The sequence below is a fragment of the Maniola hyperantus genome, chromosome 8 (genome assembly GCF_902806685.2).
Source record: "Maniola hyperantus chromosome 8, iAphHyp1.2, whole genome shotgun sequence".
Lineage (NCBI taxonomy): Eukaryota > Metazoa > Arthropoda > Insecta > Lepidoptera > Nymphalidae > Maniola > Maniola hyperantus.
Window position 1 is genome coordinate 2,773,765 of NC_048543.1, and position 21,257 is coordinate 2,795,021.

Sequence of the window (21,257 nt, forward strand, 5' to 3'; positions counted from 1 at the left end):
AAAGTCGCGGGCTAGCTAGTAAAATATAGTAACACAGGCACCAATAACCATTGCATTGCAGTTGAGAATCAATATCGCCTGAGTATGACTAGTGCTAGTTAGTTTAGTGCAGCAAAATAGTTTGCAACGCATTGAAGGTTTATCTGGTGCTGCAGGTAATTCGAAAAGCCTCAATAGCTCAACTGGTAGGTAAAGGAGTGGACTGAAAACCGAAAGGTCGACGGTTCAAACCCCGCCCGTTGCACTATTGTCGTACCTACTCCTAGCACAAGCTTCACGCTTAGTTGGAGAGGAAAAAGGGGAATATTAGTCATTTAACATGGCTAATGTTCTTTTATAAAAAAAAAAAAAAATACTTATGACCAGGTGACCTACCTGCTCGTTTATTCGTCACAATAAATTGCTAAAGAAAAGCATGTTGTTCCCCAAGTACATTTACGGTAAAACAAAAAAGCGCGGTGTAATTTCTTCAATATTTTTATGTTCTCCGTTAGATAATAAAACAGTAGGTATATTAAAGTCGTTACAGCCACCGCTGCTATGTTTCCACTCCTCGGAAGACTCCCGCGGGAACGCCATTAGGAAATTAGCTATGGAATTACCTATTGTACAATCTTCGGGGATATCGGCCAATATACGAGCCGTTCATTTCATTATTAAGTATTATTTTGAACAAAGATGTTTTATAATTCACTTGAATAGTATCACTACATTTGCCACGCAATGGCATGCAGATATTTACTCACTTGAGTTCATAATAATATTTAAACATTTCTAAAGTTCAAAAATTGACTTAACTATAACTTACATTGAAAATAATATCACATGTCACATAATAATTACCTATAATAAATTAATAAAGAAATAATTAAAAGAAATAGTCGCATATAATATAATATGTAGTAACATTAAAGTTCAAAGTACTGCGCAGAATAATATCTAAATTATTTGTACGGCTCGTGCAGCCCATTAGTCAACCAAGCGAGACTGTTTCTCACACTTTAAATATTTTATGACGTGCATTATAAATAAGTTACGAAAAAGTCTAAGAATTAAGTCCCAAGTCTAGACATAGGTAAAACGGTCTCGTATATACACCAGATTACGACGCTACTGGATTACTAACTAAGCTAAAGCTCTTATAGCGATTTTCGAGCAACTACAAGGGTTACAGAAAGTTATGTCCCTATTTTCATCGTAATAAAATTAATTTTCATATAAAATACGATACAAAGATACGATTAAAAGGGCTCTTGCTTGGGCAAGGATTAGTCGGGATGATGGCAAGAGACCTGATGGATTGACGCTGGTTCCCTCAATGGAACGGGGACGGCTGCTAATGTGGAACGCAACGTGCGTTGACAGTTGACAAGCATGCAATCCATGATATAAGTACAATGAACCAAAAACTTAATTTGCTATTATAATTCGTGCATGTCGCATGCTGCATGTTGCACCATACAGATTCGACTTGTTTCAGCGGATTATAGCAAATTAAGCTTTTGGTTCAATGTATACCATAATATAATTTTAGTCGATGAACTGATTCGCGAGTCGTGCGTTTTTATTTAAATTTAAAAGCGCTCTTAATGTATCCAGCTAAGCTGCAGCGTCTTTTATTGATTACTATACCTACAAATTCAATTTTATTTATTTTGACATAGTGGTGGAAACGCAATTTGAGTCTCCCTCGTGTTTAGTTTTGGCACCAGCTGGCAACCCTTCGGTACGGAACCCTGAAAAAGGCTTTTAGGATCTCAGGTAAGAATATTTTTATTACGTAAAACTGATTGTGGACGAAAAACTTGCACATGTCCAATGTCCAGTTACCCATACGATTGTCCTCGTCCTTAACTCTCTAAGTATAAGTAAAACATTAACAATTCAAACACTTTCGTGGGCAATAAATTAAGTCGTACTGTACACAGGCGGTGGGTAATCTCAAAATGGCCACGTATGTAATACTTCAACGTTTTGTGACCCAAGTGAAAAGAGCCAGCGTGAAAAAAATACAAATTATTACCTAATTCGGTACCCCAATCACAATAAATTCGATAACTTTTTTCTTATTTTATTATCAGCATAAAAAATATTTAACAAGTATGCTTAGTGGTCATGAATCTTTAATACCCATAGAATTAATATCCTCAAGAAGATGAACAAGCATGTCACCGAAAGGGAAAGCAAATAGCATAGAATTACATTGCTTTCTACGGCACAATATATGACTGACCTCAGAACAAATACCTGTGACTGATCTTGTAAAAACCGGCACAGAAATATAATGGCTTTATCCTTTTCTTACTTGTGCATTATGTGATTACTGCAACTGTTTCTTGTGGGAATGAAATAGAGATTTATAATTTTTATATCAGTGTTTTTACCCACACTTCAAGGAAATTTCTAAATAATTTTAAATACATATCGAAAATTGCGGAACCGGCAGTATTTGAACCTGCGTCTCTTGGAATCGCGCCCGACGCTCTGACCGCTAAGCCACGGTTCGCTTGCTGCCAGTGACGAAATTTGTGATATGTATGTTCACTCAGTACTGAAGCGACTGTTAATGCCATCTAGTAGCGATACTTTGCAGTTATCGAAACTACTTTCAAAGGCCGAAATTACAATGCAGCTTTTTGAACGAGAAATAACATAATATTATTGCTTTATAAAAAACACTATCATTAATAATAGTATTTTTTCTCGACTATAATGCAACGCTTTGTCTTTGAAAAATCGCACTTATAGTGCTTGGACTGCAGTCCAACTTGTACAAATTCTAAAATATTCAAAATTGGCCACCAACAGTTGAAAAAATGAATACACTCGAGGTTTGTATATTGATGGAACAATTCTCAGCAATAAATATATGACCAGAGAGAGAGAAAATTTTCTTCCGCTAACGCTACTGACTGGCACCAACATTACTGAATGTTTCCCTCGACTTCCTGTACGTTACTTCCTGGAGACGTGACAGGCTGTTTGACATGACGTGAAGCTTTCTTTGGGAACCGCGCTGTTTTCTAACTCGTTTGCAGATTGACCATAACTTCTTATGGAAAGTTACATTATTTACACCTACTTACGACTATTTACTTTCAGCAAGGTGTATTTGGAACACTTTGCCTTCCGGTAATAAATAGTATTTCTAAGACAGACTGTAAGCTGTTTCTTACCGTAGTCTTGTTTTTATTATATTATTACAAAAACTTATGGAACAGTTCTAGTGGGATAGTAAATAAAGTTTTTGTAGTAAGTAAGAGTAGTTTGTAGTAAAACTGTGTATTCTAAGGTTTTTTTTTAATTTATAGACTAGCGCTTGGCTTCTAGTAAGTAGGCGATTACATCAAAATGTTATAAATGCTTAGTCACTGTCTATGAATGAAAATTCGAAATCATCTAAACTGAAGTACATGTGTAATCAACAAAATCATAAATCTTTATGTGACTCGCTATATCAAAGCCAAAGCGTCTTTTAAACTAACATTTTAATCAAAAGGCACAAGAAGCGGTGATTTCGCATTGAAAAAGAGGCAAAGCAGCCCTTGGTCCTTCGAGGCAACGCCAAGTTTGGAACGTAAATCATCACCCTTCCTCGGAAAGGGCCGCATCCATTTGCGAAATGGCCGGCCTCCTATTAAATGTCGATTTTTCACATTCAGAAACGCTGAGTCCCTTAGTCAAGGGAACAGTTGATTTTTAAGGGCGTAAGGGGATTTGATTTTGACTTTCGTATTTTCTAAAGGTCTCGCGCTATAGGCTCGCATTCTTACTTTCTTGCTTTGGTCACATTTCTAGACGCGACAATGTCTATACTGAACACCTAGTTGTTCAAAAAAGTATAGAAGGCATCAGTTAGTCGATTGAAAAAGCTGCGTCAATCATTGCTGCAGTCTCTCCTTTCTGCAACAATGCATTTCAGCCAATAGTGAGAGTGCTGGCCAATCAGAGGTCACACTGTAGCTGTCAAATTCCGGCGATAGGCCCCTTGTTCACTTAGGACATGGACAGATCAAGTGACTACGATAGATGCCCTCTTATAAGTTCACAAGGAAGATATCTATTCGAGAGGACTGGTAACAACAGATAATTCAAGCGCGCCACAGCACTGCAAAGCAATCATGATCAACCCATAGCCGGCTCACTACAAACGGTCTCCTCTTAGTATGAGAAATGTTAGGCCATAGTCCACCACGTTGGCCAAGTGCGGACTGATAGACCACTGGCCAAGTGTGGATTGGCAGACAATAACTGCAGTAAAGCAATAGGTCACTTTAACCTATTTTTCTTTGTTGAAAATCTGTGCTGAAAATATTAAATTTTAATGAATAATAATTAATGAACTCATTACATTTACTTCTAGCAATTATAGAATGCATTAAGTTCCTGTAAAGTGACTGCCAAATAAAGTATATCATCAGTTTACATTTGTTGTGTTTCATTAAAAATTATTAATGTTGCTGTTATTATCATACAGTGTTTAACTCTCGCATAACTAAACTAGCGGCACGCTATGATGGCCGGTTTGACGTTTGTCCGCTCATGAAGTTCCGTATTAATTGATAACGACTTTGAAGGAAATAATTGTATTACTTTATTGACGATAGTGATGTGCAGAGATTCATAAATTTTATCGAATGTAGTTTTAGGTTTAGGACTCAAAATTTATTTATTAAATTGATTTCTTAAATGTATACAAGTGTAGAAAAATCAGTTTGCACCATTTAAGGGGTGAATGTACTTGTGAATATGAACAATTTTCACTATGTGGACAAACCTCTGAAATCGCAAAAAAATATCAATAAATTTTTAAAAATGGAATCTAATACGATCGTCACATAGGATCGCTGGCTAGCACAACTACTACCTCCGGCAAACTCGCGTCAATGCTCAATGCAAAACAAAGCAGTTTCGAATTGACGTTGCTTCGAAAAGTATAAACTGTCAGTGCAATGCGATTGTGATATAGTTTTGACCTGGCTTTGGATTTCAAATATTGATACTGCATTACTGTTGACCCTTGCTCGTTAATTTGGACTCTGTTCAAGCCCTTTGTTGTGGATTTCGTCGATATGACCGAACGTACGCAGAGAACTGTTCTAAATAGTCAGACACGTGAGTTCCTAATACGCCTTCGTAACTATTTCGATCGTGAAGCTCAAAATGGAGGGCCAATTTTACCTATAACGTCAGTGGTTGAACGCGTAGCTGATGCGCTTAATATTGGACAACGAACTGTTAGACGGATAACTAAAAAAAAATATGGCGAGACTGGCACAGAAGAAAATAAACTTCACACACCAAAAAAGAGAAAACGAGCAAAACCAGTCGTAGGCATCGATAGCTTTGATGCCGATGCTATCCGAAGACATGTTTACGGCTACTATTTACAGAAGGAGTATCCAACAAGAAAAAAGTTGGTGCATTCACTGAAGGAAGCTGGATTATTCTTCGGTGGGGAAAGTTCTTTAACGAAGATTTTGAAGACCATTGGATTTCGATACAAAAAATGTAACAAACGCAAAATATTGATGGAAAGATTTGATATAGCGATGGCAAGGTATACTTTTTTACGGCAAGTGAAAGAAATCAAAAATTGGCAAAATGTTGTGTTCTTGGATGAAACATGGCTTAATGCTAACCATACTGTAGGCCGTTCTTGGAACGATGACACAGCAGCATCTACTTCCAAAGTTCCTGTAGGAAAAGGATCGCGACTTATAATTTGTCACGCCGGAACCATCAACGGGTTTGTCGAAGGTTCTCTCATGGCTTTTGCGTCAAAAACCACTGGAGACTATCATGAAGACATGAATGGAGAAAAGTTTACTGAATGGTTTACCTCAATGTTGTGTAGCCTCCCTGAACCATCTATTATAATTATGGACAACGCCCCATACCACTCGATGCAAATTGACAAGCCACCTGCCCAATCCCAAAAGAAAGCTGATATCGTCGCATGGCTTCGTAAAAATGGCGTAGATGCAAACATGAATATGTTAAAAGCGGAATTAGTACGTCTTTTAAAAGAAAACAAACCAACCAAGATCCGATACGTCATTGACGAAATAGCATTAGAACATGGGCACAGAGTTATACGGTTACCGCCTTACCATTGTGAGTATAATGCGATTGAGTTGGTGTGGGCTCAAATTAAGGGATATGCTGCAAGACACAATACAGAACCCCCATTTACCACAAAAAAAATGCTAAAATTATTAGAAGAAGCTTGTGAACATGTGACTAAAGGAGACTGGGAAAAGGTTGTGAATAGAACTGTTAAATTAATAAGGGAAGATTATGAAAGAGATGTGAAAATAGATAATATTATAGAAAACGAACATATAATTATTAATGTATGTGATGATAGCAGTGACGACAGTGAAAATAGTAGTATGGACGAATCTGATTAATTATGGCCTTTTGTGGCACCTTTTTCGGTATCTTTTGTATTCATATGTTTCTTGTGTGCATATAAAGTATGTATATTCATTTTCGTTCAAATATTCAGTTCGTTCAAATAAATTAAATAAACATATACATTTTTGTTTTATTAAACCTATTTAATCAGGTACAAAAACAAAACTTAATTGTTTTTTGTTCGAGAATAAATTGACATTCCACATCACTATTGTAATGTGTCAAACCGGCCATCATAGCGTGCCGCTAGTGTAATCACCAACAATCTGTCATAATGATTTTAATAACACATATGACAGTCACAAAATATACCAGAGAGTTGTTACATTATTAGAGTAGCAATATCCCGCAAAAGAAACTCTCTTTCGAAACTGATTGTATAAATAAAATACCAGGTGTCACATGATCGAACCGTATTGTATTTCGATACTAAGTTAATTTGTTTTGTATCCTAGAACGCGTGGTAAGATCGTGTGAAGTAGGTAGCACCATCTAATTCAGCCTTGAAAAATAACTGTAACAAGCGTGAGTGAAAAAATTGGTAGCGCCACCTATTTAGCATTTACCAAAATTACTATAAATGCTCGTAAAGCTAGCAAAAATGTAAACTTTAGTTCTTTTACTTTATATTATTTGTTTATATTTTATTAGTTTCAAGCTTATTATAAAAAGCTTAGTATACTTATGTCCTAACCGACTAACCGATCTATCAAAGCACGACCTAAGCCGCTGTACAAACTTAAAATTTTGGTGGTAGGTAAAATTGGTGTTTTAGGATTTTTGGAAATTCCACCCACTAACCGATTTTCAATTTTTTTGACGCGTGATCTAAAAGATTTGCTGCTCTATGCTATGCTCCAACTCAATGAATTATGAAGTATACAAAGCCATAAGCACTTTATCCCTTTCTACCTGTCCCTGTGATACACGCAACTTGACACTCTTAATTATTAACGAGGATTGATGCTATCCCGCGAGTACTCTAAAAACAATATAGCTCATATGTTACAAATAATAAGGGTGATATTAGAATGTATTTTAGGCTTGTGGAGGGTATGGTGTGACGCGTGTCTCTTTGTTGTTAGCAACTTTTGGCAACGGATAATCTCGGTGTTTATATGCATTATTTAGGTGGAATGTGGGATTAAGAGGGTATATAACGGGTATAGTGATACATCTATTTGGTTTATTACGTAATTAAAGATTTACGTAAACGTAATTTACACTCTGAGGATGCTTCAAAGATGTGAGTGATAAATACAACCGGTCCAACCAATCCGGGTATCTTTAAAACAAGAGTGGACCTACCTTGTAGGCAAACGCGTCTCATCTTAGGCCACATCATATCACTTCCCATCAGGTGGAAATGTGGTCAAGGTGTTGTCGATTTTTTAAAATCAATTTACGTAGGTAAATTTGAAATGTTTCACGTTGATCATAACTTGATATCGGAAAAATTGAAGATCTGTGACAAAATCAACAGAACGACAAGGAAAATGTGCAAAATAAAGCTGAAAATAAACTAAGTAAGTATCTATGTCAACCGTTGCCATAGTGAATCGCTCCCGATGATTAAAGTAAACAGAGTCGCCCTCTATAAGATGTTTTTTTGTGAAATACTCTGTAAAAGATGAATTCCGGGAACGATAAGAGAACACGTCGCGAGTCTGACGGATGTGTTTGGTGTAAGGGTAAGATGTAGCGGAAGGAACAACTCATTCTAAGGTTAATTAGAGGCCTAGAGGGCATCAGAAGGTTAGTGGCTACATTGGCTTCGTCTGGTCGGCTTCGGCCGTGGATATTTACTACCATACTGGCAAAGCCGTACCACCAAGCGATTTAGCATTCTGGTACGATGCCGTGTACAGACCAAAGGGGTATGGGTTTGATAAAAACTGCCATACCTCTTCCAGGTTAATTCGCTTCCATCTTAGACTGTACCACCAGGTGAGATTGCAGTCAAGGGCTAACTAGTATCTGAATTTTAAAAAAGAAGGGCAAGAATTTTACTCTGGTATATATTTCTCCGCACGAAAATTTCTGATTGTGCACGCAGTGTATGCCCCGAGAAGGCATTGCCATCAAACAAGCTACAAGCTACAAGTCAAAGTGCGCTGTATAGATCTCAGCCTTAGTATGATTTGATTACTTTATTATCTTGCTATACTGTACTAATACTTGTACCACACAGCTTTGCACCCCACGTCACCTGACGGCGGCGAGCGCGGAATAATTTATTACGTTTCTTAAAAGCCATTACTGGGTGACACCGTCAATGGGGCGTCACCTCGCCCTCCGCAATTAGCATGAATTTTATAATGGGACACATTGCAGCTCTCTGGCCTCAACTCCTTTCGGAAATGTGGCATTTTCTCTCCAAATCTGCATTATTATTCTCTTATGGAAACTGACGAGATAAAGTTCATGGAATTCACGAAGACGAGTGATCTTTACTTGTGCTTACATCGTTTACATGGGCATTGGGCATTGCGTAAGTGAGCGTGCTTGTTGGACCAATCAGAAGCGAGCAAGCGCTCACAAACGCACACATTTACGGTGAAATCTATAGAGCGCACTCTGACTTTGCTCAGACTTAAGTCAGAGTTAAAACGAGACAGATGTATATCTCCCACATAAATCTGTCTCGTTTTAACTCAATCTTAAGTCTGAGCAAAGTCAAAGTGCGCCCTATAGATCTCAGCCTTAGTGTAGGTACCTTACTTATATCGATACGACTTAAACACAAGCATGAGCCACTCGTCTTTGTGAAATGCATAAACTATACCAGAATACTTACTGCAACATGTATCAGACCAACGCGAAAACCATTGACATTCCCTGAAATCCTCGTGGACGTCAGAATTCGGGGATTCGATCCCGGGCACTCAACTCTAACTTCCTAAAAGAATGTTTTATTTAATTGAATTCAGAGACAAAACTAATCTGCAAAATATTTATCATGTTATTATATTTTGAAGATAGGTTCGTGCTCGAAGCTCTCCGACAAGGGATCATGTTCCTTTACCAAGAAAAATGTAATACCAATCTATTTTAAGAGATGGCACGAGAAATTTATAAGCAACATTGTACGGATAACTTTATTGAAGGCTATTATTAGCGTACGTGTGCCGGTGGTCTTCCCGAAAACAAACGCTCCTCAACATACGATGTCTATTATAGAGATTTACGACGAGTGCCGCGATTCCTTAAACAGCTTGCGATTGGAAAAATAGGTTATACGCACACACGATACTTTTGGCATTGGAGATTACGACAATTGCACTTTGCAGTAAGGCAGTGGTCCGACCGCCGACGATGAATGAGAAACGAGCAGAACTAGAAACTTAAACGAGTTGGCGATCAGCGGGAAGCAAGTGTGTAGTTTCGATAGTTTTGTCGCCGGGCTCTAAAATTAGGTTGTGCTCAGAATCAGTACCATTAAAAGACTAGACTCCACAGTACTTCGTCTTCTTGCGCTGACTCTAACGTTCGAATGCACTAAGTACGGACTAAGAACTTGCAGCTTCTGAAAGCGATTAAATCGTCAGTCACTGATGCTGAAACTATCAAAAAGTATCGTGTGTGCGATGCCCAACAGCTTCTGGTAGAAAAAAACGTTTTAAGCAACGCCATTTTATTTACGTTCGCTTCTACCGAGCGGTTGGTAACCGAGTTTAGTGTGACGTTAAATGTTCTTGAAATAGAGGCCATCTTTAAAGTGAACTGTTCAATTACAAGATTGAAGTGGTGATAAATTTTACGTACAGTCAATTTGCGTTAATAAGTAGTACTTAGCCGTTTCATTTATATCGATCTTCAAGAATCAGTCTGCTATTTTTATCATCGACTAGCTGATGCCCACGACTTGGTACGCGTGGATTTAGGTTTTTAACTATCCCGTGGGAACTCTTTGGTTTTCTTGGATAAAAGTAGCCTACAGGTCTTTGACTATACCCATGCAAAAAGTCACGTCAATCCGTTACCCCGTTGCGATCTGATTGAAGGACAAACCAACAAACCAATAAACCAACAAACCAACAAACAAACACACTTTCGCATTTATAATAATAAGGATACTGATTCAAAGTCCTGACCGACTGACTGACTGACTTATAAAATCAACACACAGCCTAAACCGCTGGTCCTAGAGACATGAAATTATTCTTTGTAAAGAGTAGGAATGCAATTAAGGGATGGAAGTTTGTATGAAAGTCCGTCATTTTTAAGTTACATCGATGAAAATAATTGGTTTTAAGCTTTCGGTTAAAAATAATAAAAATACGTATTTCACGATTTTTGAAAGTTCTACTACCAAGGCGGTTAAACAGGGGATGAAAGTTTGTACGAAAGTCCATCATTTTTCAAGTTATTTGCACGAAAATTAGTATTTGAGTTTTCGGTCACAAATGAAGAATTACGTATTTCAGGATTTTTGGAAATTCAACCCCCACCTCGATTCTCTAAATTCCACCCGATTGAAGCCGGCGCGGGTCAGCTAGTCTATAATCAAAAAGACTAAGAAGTAGCAAGCTACAATCAAAAATAACAATACCAATTTCAATTGTGAAAGCTTTGTGAAAGTTTAAATTAAACCATTACATAAAAGGGACCCAACTCCCAACGTCAATCAGAGAGCTTATTACGTCAAATCCGATGTCTTGGAGTGAAACCAATACAGTAGTTATCAATTTCGAGGAAACATGTAATACGTGTCTTCTCGGTTTATCTCCCAATCAATCTGACACGAACCGTGATTTAGGTCAACAGATTTACGTACCCTGAACAACATGTAAAATACCCTAGAACTTACTTGGAATTATCACACAAGCAATAATAAATCTTATAACGATAGCTGCAGGGTAGAAATTTGTGTGTATGGATTATTTTTTTACAGTGCGATGTTTCCGATGGTTGTTACCGCCTGGTAAATGTCGTGAAAAGTCATCAAACCTCAGTTGCTTTTATTGTCTACTGCTTCAAGTGTTTTAGCGCTATCATCATTTTCGGGAATGGAGTAGATACTAGACTCTCATTTTGTACTTCCATTACATGTTCTGTTTGCAAATTTTGTATCAACTTTGTGGAAAAGGGTAAAGTTTTAATTCTTTGGATCTTTACATTGGACACGAATTCACTGTTTTTATATTTATGCTTGTAACACTTTCAATGATAAACTACTGCACTGCAGAACATATTATTAAGTAATTTTTTTTTAAATTCAGATACAAGTTAGCCCTTGACTACAATCTCACCTGGTGGTAAGTTATGATGCAGTCTAAGATAGAAGCGAGCTAATATGGCAGGGGTATGGCAGTTTTTATTAAACAATTTTGCACAGCAATAGTTTAAATTCTGATATCAATCTCCAGGATTCACAACTATCACATAAGTTGTTTTTACTCACAAATTCAGGAAAATAAGTAAATACTACCCAATCAAAAGCTTGTCATCAGTTAACCTTTGACAACATAGGATAGCTTGCTTTCGTATTAAAAAGAGAACAGATAAGTTTTCTAAATTTTTAATTTTTTGTCTCTAAATAGTGGATGGAATTTAATTTGGTTTGCTTTTTATGGTGCTTTCATGCCTTTACCAGCACCAGCAGAGATGTCATGTTGGTTTAAAGGATGCTCAAAATGCCCCGCCGTCTTCCAGACCCACACTGAAAATCTGAATAAAATTGCTGGCCACAGGCATGGATCTTCCATTTCGATCAAATTAGAACCACATTCAAAACACCTGTACACTTTGCTCTTCTAAATGCCACGGATAATTTGAAATGGTGAAATTTCACGGAAAAGGTGATTTTGTGACATGGATCACGACACTAAAAATATTTAGGAAGACGATGCCAAATGAGATTTCCCAGATTATTAGACCAAAAAACTTCTTCTACTACCATATTAAATTTTCGCATATTCATTCCTAGTATTTGTCTTAAAAATAATTTGCTTCTGCAAAGAGGGAAATTTAATATGTATTTTCCTAACAATACCTTTACACCTGCAATCCTTTGGATAGCAAGAACAATGCCATTCAAACCGTATTAAAGTCACAATGCTCATAAAGAAACAGCCCGCAGTACTATTCTAGCGACGCATGTATGAAGAATTGCAAGCATTATTTTCTTGTAATTTAACAAAAGTTGCGCTATTAAAGCTATTATTTTCTAGGCAATAAAGTCTTGAAGGTAGTTTGCCGAGTGATCGGTTATGTTTGTACAGGTGTATATGTACTGGAGAGAGAGTTATTGTTTTTCTTTTATTACTAATGAGGCAAGAGAGTGACAATGGTTGTCATTTGGAACACTCATTTTTCACAGGAAATTCGTTTTTTTTCATTTCCGATTAATAGGGTGTTAAAATAAGTACACGTAAAGTCTTTGTTTTGTTTCTTTTGTTTGTGACATTCAATTGATATAATACAAATGACGAATCTGCTTCTGATGATGCCTGATTTTTTTATTCAACAAATGATATTCCGATTAAGATCGACTATATACGAAATTACAAATAAAAATACGTTTTGGAATACGTCTATGTTTATTTTAATTTATTTTATTTTACTTACTTAAAATTCTCGTATTAGCAGAAGTAAATAGCATAATTGGAAAAGATTACCTAGGTACTTTCAAGTATTTTTATCCATTATTTTTTCGTCGAAGTGATTAATTATTACTAGCTTATGCTCGCGACTTCGTCCGCGGGAAATACATAAATTTCAAACTCCTATTTCACCCCCTTAGGGGTTGAATTTTCAAAAATCCTAGCGGATGTTTACGTCATAATAGCTATCTGCATCCCAAATTTCAGCCCGATCCGTCCAATAGTTTGAGCTGTGCGTTGATAGATCAGTCAGTCAGTCAGCCAGTCCGTCAGTCAGTCAGTCAGTCACCTTTTCTTTTTGTATTTAGATAACTATTACTTACTTTAGTGTCTATAGCCCTTTAAATCTTGTAACAGACAACTCTTGTTAAATTTTATATACAATAATACCTCTAGTTTATGTTCATAGCAGCAAGTAGAAATTACATCACTATAAATATAACATATTAGCTCATAAACTTTCAAGCTGTATGCTCTCTCAACACTTTCACGTTCTAAGCTAAGTTTATTATGCTGCGAATTATGAGCTATTAAAATGAATTAGTTTACGTGCGAAGGAGCAAATAGCTACATCTACATCAAGTTAATAGACTTAAAATAATTTAAAGCGGAATAAACTATAAACTAATAGTAATAAACTAATTTGCGTAGACTTAAGACATTGTTAAACGAAACAGCATTATATCGCTGGCATAAATTTGTCTCGTTTTAACAGAAACTTAAGTCTGAGCTAAGTCAAATTACGGTCTATAGCTCTCAGCCTAAGAGTAACTATAGATTCTGGCTGACTCCTCTCAGTAGAAACGGCTTTCCGAACTTGCGGTAGAGTCACGACGACGTAGCATAAGTTACACAAGCTATCCTACAGGAACATGCATTGGTATAACTTTCTTACTAGAATAGGAAATCTAAAAGAAATCTAAATCAACTAAGTACATATGTACAACCAACTAAAACTGGAGTAAATAAAACTAAGACAAGCGCTTTCCAACCTAGACTTCATCGCATTCTTCAGGCATGGTTGTAATCAAACGAAAGCCATCAAAAAAAGCTTCAGCATTCCCAAAGGCTCAATAATGATTGTGCATAAAGTGGAGAGTGTTCGGTACAGGACAAACACAGCCGCTGTGTGTCTGTATACATCGTTAGGTAATCAAATTCGTTTGCCGCCTTAACAAGCCCGCACGGTCAGACGACTGTGACTTGTTTGCTAATGGAGCGATAGATGCAGAACTTGTTCGTAGTTTCAATGACTTCATTTACCTTCATAGTAGCCCGTAGTTTCAATGACTTCATAGATATCTTCTTTGTGTAGAGCTATTTTAGCGATCAATGTAAACGTGAGATTTAAAGGTTTTTGGGGATTTTGTTGTTGTTTTGGGTATAATGAAAAAAAGAAGTAAACTTCATAGATACGGTCTTCATTGTTTAGAGCTATTTTGGCGGTTATTTAATTTAAACAAGTTAGGTCTTTGGATTGACATGTAATTTTAATGATTTCATAGAATAAATGTAACACTTCTGTAGGCACAACAAAAATTCTCTAATATTTTTATTTTTTCGAGGTACTTAATCAAAATCGCATTGGAATACAACTGTGACTTGTTTGCTAACGGATGCAGAACTTGCTCGAAGTTTCTTTGACTTCACAGATACCTTTTTGTGTAGAGCTATTTCGCCGATCAATTTAAACGAATTAGTTTTTAGATTTTATTGTTGTTTCAATGACCTCATAAATGCTATTTCTCTGGACACAACAAAAAGCTACTAATCAAACTAAAAAGGAGAAAAATATTTTATTTGCGAAGCTAATAAAATATGTTTGTTAAGAGAACCAATTTAAAACCTACTAAAAGTGAATAAAATCAATGAATAGCTGTGTGCATAAAGTGAAAACTGCTCGGTACATGTTAAACATGTCTGTCTACATCGTTAGGTAATCGAATTGATTTGCCGAGCTAACGAGACGCAAGGTCAGACTGTGACCTTTTTGCTGACTGAGGGATAGATGTAAAACTTCAATCGATAGAAGTCTATGTAAGTATTGCCTGTAACCAATATTACAGTTCTTGCAGTTCACAAAGGTTAGTGAACTTTACATGTGGTTACGCCGTTTACATGGACATTGCGTAAGTGTGCGTGCATGTCGGACCAATCAGTCGCGAGCAAGCGCTCTTAGTGTACCTTAGGTACTTATACCGATACGACTTAAACACAAGCATGAGCCACTCGCCCTCGTGAAATGCAAGAACTATGCCAAGTCCAGCACGCTGTTTTGTGAGAGAACGTAGTTTCAATGACAAAACTGCACGATTAGGCGGCAGTGACTTCTTTGATAATGGAACCATTATTCTATAAAAAAATATTTCATATAAAATGAGTTTGCCGAGTAGCATTTTATTTTCCAATTTACATTATTATAGTTTTAATTTCGCAACACCTATAGTTATAACAATAGGTGCCATTGCCACATAAGCGTAGATGGCTATTCGACATCATGAAAGGGATGCAAAATACAATGTTCTGTAGGGAATAGTGCGGCCAAAATGTTACCGATTATTTCCTATTTAAATTCCAGATATTTTTAGTAATTTCCTTGAAGTGTAGGTAAAACACAAAAATAAATTCCAGATAGCCTGCATGAAAGCTTTTGACAAGCTTGAAGAGTTTCATTTTATTTTCCTAGGATTTGAATTTCGAATTATGATTTCTAACGATTTCCATTGGTGAAATCTAAAAAACAAATCAAATAAAATATATGTATTTCTATTTTATTTATTTTTACGAACGACTAACAGAGTTAAACATGATATTTATAAGCCCTAAAACCTAAGTAGATCCACATAGAATTACCAGTACTGTAATTTCATAAATGCGAAAATTGGTCTGCCTGTCTCTCTGTTACCATTGGTCTAGTTCTAGAGTTTCACAGAGACAGCTTGCACCTAGGATATTTTCCATATCAATAAATCTTCACTTTGTAAGTAGTCTGTCCCACTACGCGCATTCGCAACACAAACTACGAATTTGTCGTAAAATACGTATGTATAGGTATGAGCTTTGCCTATGTTGCAGCGGCGGAGAGCCAATAAAACACGATTCCTATCGGCTTCCCTTTAAGAATTGGCATATAGCGTACATCCCGCGGCTTCGTCCGCCTCCCGCGGGAACTGTCTTTTCCCATGGATTTTCCAATAAATTTCTTTCATACAAACCTTGTTCTGATAATAATTGTAAACACAACAAAAAAAGAATTAACCAATTAGTTGCAGTCGTTCGGAAGTTATACGCGTAGATGAATTTCGGCGATTCAGATTTATTTATGGCTAAGATAGATTTGGTAAAAAAATGTAAATTATATCATGGCCATAGACAATGCGTAGTACCTACCTACATCACTAGTGTAGGGAAACACGAAAACTCGATAAATTTGAAAGTGCTCGCGCCGCGAGCTATGCGCTCCCAAAATACGGGCCGTGGTGGCTTCGTTAATATGCCTTTATTGTGAATTTTAAGCCCTTTCAAATTGAAACTGCAAATGATGCAGGATTTTGAAAGCCGCTCGATAACGTTTTTGGTGTGAAAAAGTTTTATAAAGCTGCCGATTCAAACGGGTCAGCTTAAATTAAGAGCTTTTCATACTTCTATAAAATAGGGGAGTTCACAATCGTTCGAAAGTTCTTGCAGTTGGTGCCTCACTATAAATTATATGAGACAATAGAATAATTTTTAACTGGATGTAACAATACCTGCGTTACCTACCTTTTATGTAGGTGTGAAATAAGCTCTCTCGCGTCGCCCTCATTGCTTAGGGTCGTAGCTTCTTTCCATCAATTATATCGAGGGGTTTCTTGAAAATACTTATCTATACTAAATCTATCTGTATGTCTGTAAGCTTCTCACGGCCTATTCGCTTAATCAAAATTTAGTACAGAATTAGCTTGCATCCCGGGTATGCTTTTTGTGCCTTTCCTGTCAGTTAGCTTTGTGTAATCCAATCTGTTCCAAAACCTAGTCCACGTTTACGAAGGCATCATCTATTTTGTACTGAGATATTATCAGCAAGATCAGCTGACATAAGTTTTCGCATCTCTAGCCTATAACATTCCTCAACTTAAAAACCGATAGAATGCAATCTGTTGCAATGCAATCTATTGAAAAGCTTCATTTCATTTAGTGACTATATAACAAATACAATCATAACTTTTTCAGCCAACTGCATGATAATGCACTTGATTAATAATAACTGCATCATAATACCTACCACTAGGCCACATCATCACTTCGCATCAGGTGTGATTGTGGTCAAGCGTATACCTATAATAAATTAAAAAAAAAACCCTTACTTATCAATACTTACTTACCCATATTATTAATGCGAAAGTTTGTTTGTTGATTTGTCCTTCAATCACGTATCAAATCCATCGTACGAAGTCACGGGTATCAGCTAGTCAGCTAGTCTATATCTATCTATACTTCTATACTATTATATAAAGAGGTAATGTCGTTAAGTTTGTTTGTAGGGGGTAATCTTTGGAACTACTGAACCGATTTAATAATTCTTTCACCAATAGAAAGCTACATTATTCCTGAGTGACATAGGCTATACGGGATCTTTAAAAACCTAAATCTACGCGGGCGAAGCCGCGCTGATCAGCTAGTAAGTTATAATTCAACATAACCATGTCATTTGCGTGTATTGTTTTAGAGAACAAAAAGTCTTTGGTACCTCATTATCCCATACTGTTTGCGCATCCGTGCGGGGTTTATTCCCTTGAAAATGCTTCATTAAAAGTATTTTATCACGTTTAGGGACGTACGTGCGGGTTAAGTAGAGGCTAATGAAGAGCCAGGTATATAAAATAACATGTCTCGTTAATATTTTTATTCATTTTAGTTGATGAATGGGATAAAGGGATTAAAAGTGCTGCTATTTATTATGCTTTTCCGTTGCGATGTTTTATGATGATGATATTTCGGAACTCATCATTTTTAGGGTTCCGTACCTCAAAAGGAAAAACGGAACCCTTATAGGATCACTTTGTTGTCTGTCTCTCTGTATGTCTGTCTGTCAGTCTGTCAAGAAACCTACAGGATACTTTCCGTTGACCTAGAATCATGAAATTTGGCAGGTATGTAGGTCTTATAGCAGACATTAGGGGAAAAATCTGAAAACCGTGAATTTGTGTTTATATCACACAAAAAAAATTAAATTGTGGTCATGAACTAAAAATTAGTATTTTCAATTTTCGAAGTAAGATAACTATATCAAGTGGGGTATTATATGAGAGGGTTTTACCTGTGTATTCTAAAAAAGATTTTTATTCATCATAGTTTTTAAATTATCGTGCAAAATGTCGAAAAAATACGACTGTTGTACGGAACCCTCGTTGCGCGAGCCTGACACTTTTATTGATTTACAATTTCATTACATTTCATTTACATTTACCTATCTAAAACGACAGTCCCATTAATGGATTAAGGATCAGTGAGACTTCTATGTCAATGCAAATGTAACTAGTTAATAGTAACACAATGCTCGAAAAACCGATAGAGGAGGGGGTCTCAAGGTGCTGGAATGCCGACCTCGCATCGGAAGGCGCAGCGTTGGAAGACCCCCCACTAGGTGGACGGACGACATATGACGAATCGCAGGGAGCCGCTGGATTCAGGCGGCGCAAGACCATGGCGTGCGGACGTTCCTACATGAGACTTTTGTCCAGCAGTGGACGTATATCAGTACCCTTATTATAAATGCGAAAGTGTGTTTGTTTGTCCTTCAATCACGTCGCAACGGATTGACGTGATTTTTGCATGGGTATAGATAAAGACCTGGAGAGTGACATAGGCTAACTTTTATCCCGGAAAATCAAATAGTTCCAACGGGATTTTTAAATAAAATACGGCTTTTTATCTATTACTATTACGCTATTTAGGCTTTTACGTGTGCATTATATTAAACTAGCGACCCGCCCCGGCTTCGCATGGGGGCAATGTAGATACTAATGTGGTGCCATTGAGGTGTCATTGCCTCGGAAACTCAAATGAGAGAATTTTTTCCGACCTAATTCACATTATTTCTATTTCTCTAGGGATCTCTATTTTTTTGAGAATTAAACTATTGCTATACACTATCCTCTTGAATCACTCTATCTATTGGTGAAAACCGCATTAAGATCCGTTGCGTAGTTAAAAAGATCTACGCGTTCATACAAACAGACAGCGGGAAGCGACTTTATTTTATACTATGTAGAGATAAATAAATAAAAAAACCGAAAAATCAAAGAGTTCCCACGGGATTTTTAAAAAACCTAATTCCACGCGGACGAAGTCGCGTCCATCAGCTAGTCGGTTGATAATGTTGATATGAACACAATGTTGAACAAAACGCATTGCCCACAAAAATTTACATCATTAAATTTAATTTCAAAGCCGCCATTTTAAATGCCCGCAATGAAATTAGGGTGCAACGTTCGTCGATCCGTCTGTTTCAAATTAAAACGCAATAACTCCCGAACAGGCCGACAAAGTTATTCTTTTAGTGCTATGATTTATCGGGACGTTAATTCAAAGTTAATTTCTACGGGTACAGTTACTGGGCGCACTTTGTCTGTTACTTTGTGTTTCACTCGTAAAAAGTGTAACACGGAAGTCTTTTAATGGTTTGTAGTTTCGTACCTATTAATTTTTAGGGTTCCGTTCCTCAAAAGGAAAAACGGAACCCTTATAGGATCACTTTGTTGTCTGTCTGTCTGTCTGTCTGTCTGTCTGTCCGTCTGTCTGTCAAGGGTCTACAGGGTACTTCCCGTTGACCTAGAATCATGAAATTTGGCAGGTAGGTTGATCTTATAGCTGACATTTGGGGAAAAATCTGAAAACCGTTAATTTAGGGTTAGATCACACAAAAAAAAATTGTGGTCATGAACTAATAATTAGTATTTTCAACTTTCGAAGTGAGTGACTATATCAAGTGGGGTATCATATGAAAGGTCTTCACCTGTACATTCTAAAACAGATTTTTATTTATTTTTATGCATCATAGTTTTTGAATTATCGTCCAAAATGTCGAAAAATACGACTGTAGTATGGAACCCTCATTGCGCGAGCCTGACTCGCACTTGGCCGGTTTTTTAGTAGTTTATTAGTTGTCGGTTATATTATAGGTACTTTACTTTGTTGTGACATTTTATGTGATGACTAGCTGAGCCGCCCCGGCTTCGCTCGGGTGGAATTTAGAAAGAGGTGGGGGTTGAATTTTCAAAAATCCTTTCTTAGCGGATCATCATCATCATCAACCAATAGACGTCCATTGCTGGACATAGGTCTCTTGTAGTTGTAGGGACTTCCACACGCCACTTCTTAGCGGATGCCTACGTCATAATAGCTATCGGCATGCCAATTTTCAGCCCGGTCCGTCCAGTAGTTTGAGCTGTGCTTTGATAGATCAGTCAGTCAGTCAGTCACCCTCAAATATAACGAGTAATACAGTGCACTATTTTATTGGCCGAGAAATCCCTCAACTATAAGTGCAGGGCACTTGGCTTCGCCATAGGGGCACAGAATTTAATAGTACTAACGTAGGGGCTTGAAATTTGTGTAGTCCACGCGGGCAAAGTCGCAGGAATAAGATAGTTAGTAAACAAAATTAAATGCTACAAGGTGTATCAAGTAGTTACAAGCAGATTTACCTCTACTTATCTCCTTTTCTACTTCTAGTTATATTTTGTAGCCAGTTCCGAGCGCTAGCAAGAGTTAACACGTTTCATTTGGTCTGGATATTGTTTTAGCACTAAAACCAGCGTTTAATCTTCCCCGCTATAACGCCTGACTTTTACAGCCGCGGGCCATCGACCGCCATTATCTATGCTTCACACTATTTACTATTTTGATATTCTACTTATGGGCTGCTTTTCCACCAGAAATGTTCGATGCAGCTAAGCGGTGAGCGAGGTTGTGTTTATGTGTGATGACCTCCCTGGCGCAGTAGTAATTAGCACTGTGGTCTTATTAGTGGGAGGTCCCGCTTAGCTTCGTCGAACCCCTTTCCCCAGAGCTATGTGTGAGGTTATGTGTGTAAGATGTGCTATGAAGATGCGCTTTGCGAGAGATAGCTGCACGACACGTGCTAAGGCAGGTGCGCTAAGTCATTGACTGAGCTTGAGCGCCATGCTTCCCATAGCCACACCACTCGCGCGTCTCTACTTGCGAGCTAAGGAGCTAAGGAGCTTGGTG

General features: G+C 37.3%; 1 protein-coding gene and 1 long non-coding RNA gene across 2 annotated transcripts in view; both read right to left on the reverse strand.

Moving 5' to 3' along the window:
• LOC117984450 (kinesin-like protein CG14535) overlaps window positions 1-21,257 on the reverse strand; it is a 437,285-nt gene that overhangs the window by 185,019 nt on the left and 231,009 nt on the right. The gene's annotated exons all lie outside the window — the stretch shown is intronic.
• LOC138402686 (uncharacterized) overlaps window positions 5,889-21,257 on the reverse strand; it is a 35,216-nt gene continuing 19,847 nt past the window's right edge. Inside the window, exon 2 of the long non-coding RNA XR_011237039.1 lies at window positions 5,889-6,666. This is a non-coding gene — a long non-coding RNA (uncharacterized lncRNA). The remainder of the gene's footprint in view (window positions 6,667-21,257) is intronic.